This window comes from Caretta caretta, chromosome 28 (assembly GCF_965140235.1).
Source record: "Caretta caretta isolate rCarCar2 chromosome 28, rCarCar1.hap1, whole genome shotgun sequence".
In the NCBI taxonomy this organism is placed as follows: domain Eukaryota; kingdom Metazoa; phylum Chordata; order Testudines; family Cheloniidae; genus Caretta; species Caretta caretta.
In genome coordinates this window covers 13,080,746-13,092,352 of record NC_134233.1, presented here as the reverse complement: position 1 = coordinate 13,092,352, position 11,607 = coordinate 13,080,746, and the positions used below count along the sequence as shown (strand labels likewise).

Here is an 11,607-nt window from a genome sequence, read left to right as displayed (position 1 = left end):
CCACACGTGTCCATTTTAAATCCAAAGATGCATAATTAGCCATGGGCTACTTCCCTATGACACAGAGGGTCACAAACATGGTAGTGAAGAGGACAGATTACTAAGTAATCCCAGTGGGTTTCAGCCCCGTAGGATCACCTGGAAGGATTTTTCCTTCCTTTCAAAAGGGCAGAACCCAAACCCCATTCACAAGCTGCAGGGAATCTGACAGTAAATTCTTCCCACATGGTCCCCTTTGTAAAGCCAGTCTGTCAGAGCTTGCCTTAGCACAAGAAAATAACGCCAGGCAGTGGCAAGCACACAAACAAGATTTTATTTACGAGAGGGAAAAGGACTAGGCTAGGCTAGAGAAGGGGTGGATTAACAAAACTTGAACTCTGGAAGTGCTCCAGTCTCCCAAACAATTACACCCAGGAGGTCAGGTTGATGTTCTCTCTCCCTTCTCTTGCAGGGACAGCGATGGACGGCTGCTGCTCTCTTGACATTGGACGCCAGGGAGGGACTCCATGATGGACACAGGAACGGGTGAGTAGACCTAACTAAAAACCCTCCCTATCCCTCTTTGCGTCGTCTCTGCCTGGATGTTAGACCCTATCTACGCGGATTCAATCCGTGCGTGGGAGTGTGCTCCCCAACCCAAACTAATAGAGGAAATGGCTAAAGGTCACCAGCTTCTTTTCCCAAGTCCAAGATGGCCACCTGACAGATAACCCAAAAGGTACATGCCTTTCTTCCCTTCTTTTAGGAAAATTTGGCAGGGGCAACCAGCATTTTACACACCCGGAGACTGGATTTGACCAATCAGGGAAGGTTGCGGGGCAGGGTGACCCACGCAGAAGGGGGTTGTATATCCCCTCTGAGAACTCCTCCCTGTGTCCTCTACCAATTGAAGTGGGCGTCAGCCCCGTAGGACCACCCCGAGAGGGGATTTGACCAAAGAAGGGAAGTGCTGCAGTGGAGTGAGCTGCCCGCAACAGGATCCCGTGGTCCCTCTAAAACGTCCCCACACCACCCTCTAGCAGTTGGCGAGGGTTTCACTCCCACTTTACGCCATCTCAGAAGGGAAACGTGTACCAATCCAGAACAGGTATAGCCCGAAGGTCTAGGCCACGGTTTCTTCAAAAGACATCCTTGGAACGAGACGAGCTCTTCCCCGCAGTGTTGTGTTGCGACTTCCAGGACGATGCTGCCAGCCTCGCAAACATGGAGCTCCAGAGATCGGCGGCTTGTGGCCTAGACCTTCGGGCACTGCCTATTCTGATCATTACGTTTCCCTTCTGGGATGGCCTAAAGCGTGTGTGTGAAACCCTGACTGATTAGCAGAGGACGGTGCGGGGATTTCATGGAGGGGTGATGGACCCGTCTTGCGGGCAGGTCACCCCACCAGGGCACTTATAATGTTTGGTGAAATCCCCTCTCTGGTGGGTCCTAAGGGGCTGAGGCCACCCCAAATGGGAGGAGCTCTTGGAGGGTCACGTGACCCACTTCCGGATGGGTCACTCTGCCCCAGAACATTCCCCAATTGCTCAAATCCATTCCTGAGGCAGGTGGATGGAGATAAAACACCCCCAGATTGGTAAAGGAGTGGGAGGATCTCTTAGAGGGGTCACATGCCACTCCTTGCTTCGACTCCTGTTTGCATCTTGACCCCAAAAGTCTTCTGTCATGGGGTCGGTCTCATGGTGACAGATGAGCGATGTCTGAGGAGTGAAGGGGCGAAGTCCCATGGCTGACATCAAATAACTTCCCTAAGCCTCAGGGTAGTTTGGCCAAATGCCCAGTGTCAAAATGGCTGCCCTCCCACGCAGTGTGTGTGTCCCAACACCCAGAGTCCGTGCGGCCGCCCTCTCCGTCGGGGCTGTGTGGCCCAGCGACCAGAGTCCGTGCAGCCTTCCTCTCCATCGGGGCTGTGTGGCCCAGCGACCAGAGTCTGTGCAGCCGCCCTCTCCGTCGGGGCTGTGTGGCCCAGCGACCAGAGTCCGTGCGGCCATCCTCTCCGTTGGGGCTGTGTGGCCCAACGACCAGAGTCCGTGCGGCCATCCTCTCCATCGGGGCTGTGTGGCCCAGCGACCAGAGTCCGTGCAGCCTTCCTCTCCATCGGGGCTGTGTGGCCCAGCGACCAGAGTCTGTGCGGCCGCCCTCTCCGTCGGGGCTGTGTGGCCCAGCGACCAGAGTCCGTGCGGCCATCCTCTCCGTCGGGGCTGTGTGGCCCAGCGACCAGGGTCCGTGCGGCTGCCCGCTCCGTCGGGGCTGTGTGGCTCAACGCTCATTGTCCATATGTCTATCCTGTCTCTTACGCCCATGTGGCCCGATGGCAACGGACAATATGGCTACTCTCTCCCTCAATGCTGTGTGGCCCAACGGCCGGAGTCTGTATAGCTGCCCTTCAGTGCCATTGAGTCAGTGGGGATCCAGCACTGCGGATGACAATGGCTAGTTCACCCAGGTTACTTCCTTGGAGATGTCTCTAGGCCATGGGCTGGGGGTCTCTGGGTTCCCGGCGTGGGAAACTCCCAGGGTCTCCGATCTCCCTTGCATGTCTGCAGGCCCCCAGGGACGTGGCTGGGTCTCGGCACCTCAGAGCTCTGCAGTCAGGGGCTTGAGCTGCTTCTGGACTGGAGCCTACAGTGTGCATTCTCCATTTTCATCGGTCTGAGCTGCTCGCTTACACACTGGTGCTCCAGTTGGAGCATGTCCGGCAGGGCTGGGGCCGGGCTTGGCTTTCTCCACCTAGACTATGGGGTTCTGTGTGGCTGGTTCAGCCCGGCACATGCTGCTCGGCCTCTTGTGTCTCCTCCTTCCCATGCAAAGTTGCTTTGCCATCTCACAAGAGATGGGATCAGTGGTGGGCTCAATTGGCTCCTGTTGGCCTCTCGATGTCTGGAAGAGGGAGAAAGGGCAGGAACCCAAATGAGAAGAACAAAACCTTCAAGCAGGGTAGGTTTCCACAGCACAACCCCACCCCACTTTGCTGATGCTCATTGGCAACTTCCCTGAGAGCTGGCATTTCTTAAAGAGAGCACCCAACCCCCCGCAACCTCTGCTACCCTTTGGGCTGGCAATGGTAAAAGGGAGTCTGGGAGAATTTTTCCTCTCTCCACCTGGCTCTGATGAGTGAGGGAACCACATGCGAGAAGCTGTGTGAATGTAGGGCTCTGTGCAGTGGGATGAGATGTCCTCCATGGTGCCCAAAGGTGGGGTTGTCCTGCCTTTGCAGTGACTTCCTTCTAGTGAGAGAGATTTCAGAGATCAGCTCCAGGGTTCTGCCCTGTACCAGTGTGTGGGAATGGGGCAGAAGTGGGGCAATGGTGCACTCAGGAAAGGAGTAGGGCTAAGGGGGGCCCAGGCTGCAGTCACTAAACCCCTGCGTGCTGCGTTGCGGCCGGGCCGGCTCTGCCTGGCTGGGGTGGGGGCGAGGAGGCTCCTCACGCTGCCGTTCCTCATCCCCGCCAGCCACGTCACCACAACGAGCACCACACTGGGAACCTCTGTCCCGGGGGCTGATCTTGCCTGTAGGCTCTGCCTCCCCGCAGCGCCCATTGGCCGGGGATTGTTAATCCGGCCCTTGCCCTATTCCCCAGCCTGTTCCAATCCTGCCCTTGACTCCTGACTCCGGCTCCAACCCTTGGCTCCCCTTGGCTCGGCCTCCACCACTCTGAGCACGAGGCCCCAGTGCCCCTGCTCCAACCACTGGGCCCAACCAGCCGTGCTTTGGCTTCTGACACCAGCGCTATGGAGGAGTCGTTCACCTCACTGCTTTCCATGTGTATGGCCTTGCCTTGGTCAGCGCTGGTTTTCATCTGCCATGGGGCTGCCCAGTGACATAGCTTTCTTAGATCCCTTTCAACTTCTTCCAAGTCTTCTCTAGGCCCGACTAATCGACATAATTTTGGGTCATCTGCTGATATCCACCTCCTTGTTCAGCCCCGGTTCCAAACATAAGGACATAAGAAAGGCCACAGCAAAGGTCCATCTAGCCCAGTATCCTGTCTTCCGACAGTGGCCAATGCCAGGTGCCCCAGAGGGAATGAAGGGACAGGCAATCATCTACTGATCAGTCCCCTGTCCCGCATTCCCAGCTTCTGGCAAACAGAGGCCAGGGACACCAAAAAGTTGAGAAGCGTCTGTTGTATTTACCATAGCAGGACAAAGAGCTCGTCTGTGTCGGTCCCGGTTCCCTAGTCAAATGCAGAACCCGACACGAGATTTCCAAGCTTCTGCAACCATTTATAATATCTGTGGAGGATGTACCACGTGGTCCTGTCTGATTTCAAAGGCACTTCGTGAAAAGCTGAAACCAAGAGGAAATGGGTTGAAAACCCCGTGATGCTGATGTGACTGGTACCTAGGAAACCTCCACTTCCGATGGCCATTGCCCCCTGCTATTAGCTCCCCAAGAGTCTAAGGGCACAAGAACAACAACTCCGCTCCTCCCAAAGTAGCCCTGGACAGAGAGGAGACCCCATTCTTGCCTAACTTCCCCCTCTGCTGGCAGACACTCCTCCACACACCCGCACACACAGACGATTGGGGGCACTTGTTCTTTGGATGGAACAGGAAAGTGACAGCGGCAGCCACATTAAACCATACAACATTTAGGCCGAGATCCACAAAGGGATTTCGGCTCCTAACGTCTCCTGAAATGCTTTGTGGCCCTGTGCCTTCATTCCTGAAGAGCTCTGTCAAGGTTCCTCCCCCACTCTGAACTCTAGGGTACAGATGTGGGGACCTGCATGAAAAAAACCCCTAAGCTTATCTTTACCAGCTTAGGTCAAAACTTCCCCAAGGTACAAAATATTACACCCATTATCCTTGGAATGGCCGCTACCACCACCAAACTAATACTGGTTACTGGGGAAGAGCTGTTTGGACGCGTCTTTCCCCCCAAAATACTTCCCAAAACCTTGCACCCCACTTCCTGGACAAGGTTTGGTAAAAAGCCTCACCAATTTGCCTAGGTGACTACAGACCCAGACCCTTGGATCTTAAGAACAATGAACAATCCTCCCAAAACTTGCACCCCCCCTTTCCTGGGAAATGTTGGATAAAAAGCCTCACCAATTTGCATAGGTGACCACAGACCCAAACCCTTGGATCTGAGAACAATGAAAAAGCATTCAGTTTTTACAAGAAGACTTTTAATAAAAAATAGAAGTAAATAGAAATACAGAAATCCCCCCTGTAAAATCAGGATGGTAGATATCTTACAGGGTAATTAGATTCAAAACATAGAGAACCCCTCTAGGCAAAACCTTAAGTTACAAAAAAGATATACAGACAGAAATAGTTATTCTATTCAGCACAATTCTTTTCTCAGCCATTTAAAGAAATCATAATCTAACGCATACCTAGCTAGATTACTTACTAAAAGTTCTAAGACTCCATTCCTGTTCTGTCCCTGGCAAGAGCAGCACCCAGACAGACACAGACCCTTTGTTCCTCTCCCTCCTCCCAGCTTTTGAAAGTATCTTGTCTCCTCATTGGTCATTTTGGTCAGGTGCCAGCGAGGTTACCTTTAGCTTCTTAACCCTTTACAGGTGAGAGGAGCTTTCCCCTGGCCAGGAGGGATTTCAAAGGGGTTTACCCTTCCCTTTATATTTATGACAAGCTCACAGGGAAAAGTGTCACCCATGTGCCCTCATGGGATTTCCTAGGAGCTGATAACCAATCTCGGAGTGAAGGTCCCTGGCCTGCAATCACTCCATTCCAGGGAGGGCAGGTGATGAATCTTTCCCTACAGAGGGGAATCGTCATCATCATCATCATCCTTAATACCAACAGCCCTTTTCAGTTGGGTCAGGCCTTCCTTTAGAGACTTTCTGACCTTGATGAAGACAGTCTCCCCACACAGCTCTAAGGCTATGTCTACACTAGCTCAGCATGGAATTCCCCTGCTCCCATACACAGATTGTGGGACCACGATGAAAGCTGGCGTGACCATCCTTCTTCCTTCAACGCTGTCCTTAGACTGAGAGGGACACATTCAAAGATGTGTTCAGGCCCTGTGCTGCACCCCTGTGCTTCCCACAGAGGCCCAAACACACAGAGGTATTTCCTTACCTTCATACAGGCGGGAGATTCCATCTTCATTCACTGTTTCAGACAACAAATCACAGTAATGGTGGATAGTATTTCCTAGACAAACAATGAATACAATGACAGGTTTCAGAGTAACAGCCGTGTTAGTTTGTCTTTGCAAAAAGAAAAGGAGGACTTGTGGCACCTTAGCGACTAACCAATTCATTTGAGCATAAGCTTTCGTGAGCTACAGCTCACTTCATCGGATGCATACCGTGGAAATGAAGCTCATGCTCAAATAAATTGGTTAGTCTCTAAGGTGCCACAAGTACTCCTTTTCTTTTTGCAATGAATACAATGGCTCTCATGGCTTTTCAGATCCTTTCCTGAAAACTGCTAATGATGCAGCCATTCTCCCAAGACACCTTTGGGAAATTCCAGACATTCCTTACATCTGTTCACAAAGCATATTCCAGAAAGCATCAGAGGCCCAGAAGTTACTGAGAGGCTGACTTCCAAAGGAGATTGAATTCACATCCTGCTGGTTTCCCCTAGGCACAGCCAAAGAAGTGTTGTGGGCGGGGGAAGTTGGTGCAGTCGATTCAGTTAAGTTGCTCCCTTCATCTTGGAATACATGTTAATTCACACACACACACACACACACACACACCCCGTTTTAGGATTCTGGTGCTGTTGGAGGGAACAGAGCAGCCGTCCAGAAAAGGGCTCTGAAGGAAGCATTGAGAAAAGATCAAGTGAATTTGCTCTGCTTACCAATGAATCGGGCTGCTGAATGTCTTATTGTTGTCTGTGAGCTTTCCAGGTACTGTAAGGCCTGGAACAGGAATTTGGGGATGTGGCTCTCGTTGTTCTGCATCTAGGAAGAAAGAAGGAAGAAATGCACAATATACAAATGACATGTTCTTCCCACAGCAAATAGTCCAGGAAAGCCAATGCATATAGCCAGGCCCTGGCAACCGCCAATATGAACCCATACACCAGAGCAGCACCCCTCTGAAGTTCCTATTGTGTTCTCCAGAACCTCAGCTTTCCTTTGAAAAGACAAAGTTTGAAGGTCGGAGAATTGTGGAGAAAAATGTCAACAATGTGAACGGATTGTAACTCCTGCTGAAATGAGCCAGCAGAGAGCCTGGAACGGAGTCCTGCAGCCCGACCGAAGCGGATGGGTACTCAGGGTGTGGAGTTAGAAAGGTCTTCCTCAAGTCCCCATTCAGCACTCTCAAGGCACAAGGAATTCACCTACCAAGCAGATCCAGACACACTTCAAGAGCTGTGAGGAGCCATCCCAGGCCAAGCTGCGGGAGAGGGTCTTCAAATGAGCCCAACTGAGGTACACTGCGCAGCGGAAGAGCGTCAGTTTACATGACTGCAAGAGAAGAGGAGACCAAGAGGGTTCTCCCTGAGAGAGGGATAGTCTGGGGGACATGGAACCTTCCCCGTCCCTTGTTCTCCTGCTTTTCCTGCCAGTGGAGATTCCTGTCATTTGTTCTCCACAGGAGTGTGCTGAGGAGAGGAAAGGGAGAGTTGGCTGGAGAGAGCCAGAGCCGTCCTGTCCTTTGGATGGTTTGGGGTGGTTGCCCAGGGCCCCGTGCTTTGGGGGGCCCTGCACTTCAGGGGGACGCAGGCCCTGGGCCATGCCGGGGCCAGCAGCAGTACTCCCGGCTCCACTATGCTATGCCCCACCTCTTTCCCAGAAGAAGGCTTTTCTTCCCAATTGTGCTGTGTGCTGTGAGGATGGATGAGGCACTTGGCTCCAGCATGGAGTGAAGCAGGGAGGAGAAAACTCTGCTTGGGCAAGGGGCTCTGGCGATGACTGGAGTGGGGGCCCCAGGAGATACTGGCTCTTTGCTCTTCAGGCAATAATGACTGTGGCACTTACCAGTTTCACACTCTCCTCCTGGTCTTCAAGATGCAGCAGCAGGGGGAGCAAGCAGTGGATGATTTCCTGCTGCACGAAGGGTTTGTCGGGGTCCTGCACCCTGCTCACCACGTTGCCAAGCAGTACAATGGCAGTTGAGCGCACACTGCCCTTCTCCTGGCAATGACACACAGGGGGTGGGGACCCCCGGTTAAAGCCAGGCAGCATCAGAGCAGAACGCCACTGAGTGGTGATGCGCACGCTGCTCCGGTCCCCCTGTGTGAACTACCTGGGCTGGCGGGAGCAGGGAGGCCACCAGGCCAGCGCCATGGACATCTTGTGCAGGGCCTGAGACCCTGTGCGGAACAGTGCAGCCCAGGGTGTCCCAGAGGCAGTTTCTGTCTGGAGAGCACAGAATCCTAGAACCCGAGAAGATGAGGGGAGAGGGCAGGCAGGCTGCTGGAGACTGGTGTGGGGAAGGGGAGAAGCAGCTGCTGGAGCCTGGCAGGGACTGGCTGCTCCAAAAGACAGCATTTCTTTTGCTCTTGGGTGCCCCTGAGAGCCGGACCATTCCCGACTCACCTCTTTCCTGCTGAGAATCTCCACCTCTTTGGGGGCCTGTGTTCTCCAGACAGCTGGTCATCTGCCCAGTGCCAGGTCCCCTCTCCCCCAGGCCAGGCTGCAGCAGGGGCTGGGAGCATGGCACTGAGACTGAGCTTTGGAGAGAAGAGCTCTGACAGGGAGGTGGCTCAGCAGGAGATTCCCCACCCATGGCGGGGGCACTCCTTGGAGGCTCCATGGCAGGCCTGAGGGGCGGGAGGAAGGGGATGGGAGAGAGAGACAAGGGCATCACAGACAGCTGGAGCGGGGGAATGGGCTTCTTCTGCGGGTTCCAAGCCTTACGTCATCAATGAAGGGGCGAAGGCTGACAGCAATGTCCTGGGAGATGGAGCCAAGCCCTTCCCTGTTGAGGAGGTAGATGATGTCTGCAGCTTTATGCATGGCCTCCATGACACGCCTTCCATCCCTGTCACAAAACATGGCCAGGATTGCTGGCAGCTGGGCCCGTAAGAATTGCACCTGCCGGAATGAAGAAGGCAGCTCATTACTATGCCAGGTGACAGCCTGGAGCACATGCTGGACCACTGCCACCGACGAGAAACCACGGAGGGCACAGCCCCCTAACGGGGCAGAAAGTCATTCTCCTGTCACTCTGTGCCAGTTGCTCACTGTCACCTTTGTCTTTGCTCACCCCGCCTCCCCCATTGCATCCCATCTGCAATCAGGGCTCAGCTCACGGGAGCAGGGAGCATGGCATGCCTTGATTTGTTCCGAAAGCACCTCCACCATTTGAGGGCTGTGTTTTAAACAAGAAGGCTTGTGTGTGGCTCTCCCTCTCATTTCTGAGCTATTTGATGGATATTGGCTTCCTGGGTCCCCTGGGCAATCCCCGGCTCTCACCTTTTCTGGCCGGAACACAATACTGCCAAGGCCTCGCAGACTGAGCCTCCGTATGATGGAATTTGCATCTTTGGTCCAGTCCATGAGCTGTGCCTGGAGGGCTGATCTTGTCAGGATGGTGTCAATGGAAGGACTCTGGAGAAACTGGCAAGAGCCAAATGAAGATCAGGTTGAGGAGCAGAGGTCTTATTGTGGGGTCTGTTCCCTGGACAGTCGTCTTTACCAAACGGCCACTTCCTCCAATGCAAAGTCTCTGGTGAGTAGGGAGCCAATTGCTGCTGTTTCAGTTGGTTCCTTCCCCAAATTTAGACTAATGCAGAAGTCACAAATAAGCCCCCAGGGAAAGGGGAATCTCCAGACCTCATTGAGTGCCATGGAGAGAGCCGTGGGGCAGAAGAAAAGCAGAACCCCAGGAAAAGGCGAGGAGAGAAGCATGGCCTTGGGGCACTGGAGAAACATGGCTTCTTGTCCCATAACCCCATCTGGGCACATCCAGCCAGGAGCAATCTCACCATGTCTCTCCCTCCCTCTCTTTGCCATGCCCCGCATCCATCCATGTGCGGAGAGGAGCTAGCTGGCGGTAGGGCTGCTAAGCTGCTGACAATGTAGCCTAGAGCTTACTGTCCTGAGCTGCTCTCCAGAAAGCCCACTTCTGCCTGTCAACTCATGAGTCTCACCTCAGTGCAGAAAGCCAGGGCGATAGTTCTCTGCTCCTCCTCCTTCCCACTCTGGACGATGGTGATTGCCTCTCTGAAAACTGCAGGGAGCTGAGGGTTCTCAAACTCGATCATGGCTCTGGAACATGGAACAGAAAGTCCCTTTTGATTCTCAAGGGGGAGAGAGCGTTCAGCTCCAGTTGCTGGGCTGAGCTGGCAGCCTGGAACTGAGGACTATTTCACACGGAAATCCCATTCCCAAGAGAGACCCAAAGAAGAGGAAACGTTGTGCTCCTACCTTGCAATCAGGCCAACCCCCTGCGAGTAGTGATATCGGGAGGCTATCATGTCCCAACACCGATGAAAGTGGATGCTGGCAAATTCCTTCCAGTAGCCAGGCATGGAGAAAAGCGTCTTCACAGCCTCCACTGAGGTGCTAAAGACAAAAACAAACAAACAAACAAACAGAGTGTCAAGCAATGAGATCAGCCCCAAGCATGGCAAATCTGCACAAGTCCTGAGACACCCAGCATGCTCAGCAGTAGCTAGCCTCCCCAAGGATCGATCCAGTGTGATACCCTGTCTACACTGCAGTTTCACTGACTTTGGAACCAGTTAGGGACACTGTAGCTTCTTCAAATGGTTGGTGTCATCACTCACAATGGTTGAATACTTGATTCTTTACTGTGACAGGTAACAGGACTCAAGCGGGCATGTGGGTCCAGATCCTTTGTTGGTGGAATCGAGCAAAGCGCCATCAGTTTACGCCACCTGAGGTGTCTTCTGGCGCTCTCTCTTTCCCGTGCAGATGGAAGCCCCTAACTGTGCCCACAGAACCAGATGAACTGGTCCCTCTTCCTCCTGTCTGCCTGTGAGGCTGACGTCCTGCGGGGCCTGTCCCCATGTGCTGCCGGTGTGGCTCTGTCCGCGTTCGGGGAGAGAGGCCCACGGATTTGCTCAGCAGGCACTGATGAAAGCACTGACCCTTTGGCGGGTGGCAGACGTGGATGGATGCACAAACATGGCTGCTGCCTGAGTGTGTAGGGAAAGCAGCTGGCCTGTGGACGGCGTCAGATGAGCGAGTGTGATTCACAAGAATGCACGGCTCTCAACCCTTTTCCCTCAAGAGAGACCTGCTCCCAACTGAGCCTGGGCTAACGACAGCACCCGAACAACTGATGGCCGTGAACAGCCCCCATGTGTTTAGCCCAACAAATCTGTTCTTCCTTTTCCTTTCAGTCATTACCTTAGGAGACTGAGGCAGCTGCATCCCTCCTCGGGGCTGGATGTCTGCCTGGCCATGTAGGTCCCTGGCAAGTGCAGATCCATCACGTACTGCACTTGCCTGACGCAGAGAATGAGCAGCTGGGGATACATTTGCAGGATGGCTTCTCGGTATCCCCGTAGGAAAAGGAGCTCATAAATGGTCTTCATTGCCTGGAGGGGGGAAAGAATTTCACTCAGCTCTCCCAATCTGCCACCTGCCCCCATTGCCATTCGCTATTGTCCCTTTGTCATGTCTCCTTTCCTCTCCAGCGTATTACAAAACAGTATTGGCTTCTGAGAGGGGTGGGGACATTTGGAGGCTCCTGA

General features: G+C 53.5%; 1 long non-coding RNA gene across 1 annotated transcript; it reads right to left on the bottom strand.

Annotated features, from left to right (window-relative positions):
- Positions 1-2,782: 2,782 nt before the first annotated feature.
- On the bottom strand, positions 2,783-6,896 carry LOC142070275 (uncharacterized). Its single transcript, XR_012666246.1, has 4 exons — positions 6,793-6,896; positions 6,061-6,135; positions 4,138-4,291; positions 2,783-2,880 (listed from the first exon to the last, which is right to left on the bottom strand). It is a non-coding gene; the product is annotated as an uncharacterized LOC142070275 (long non-coding RNA).
- Between the last annotated feature and the right edge of the window lie 4,711 nt (positions 6,897-11,607).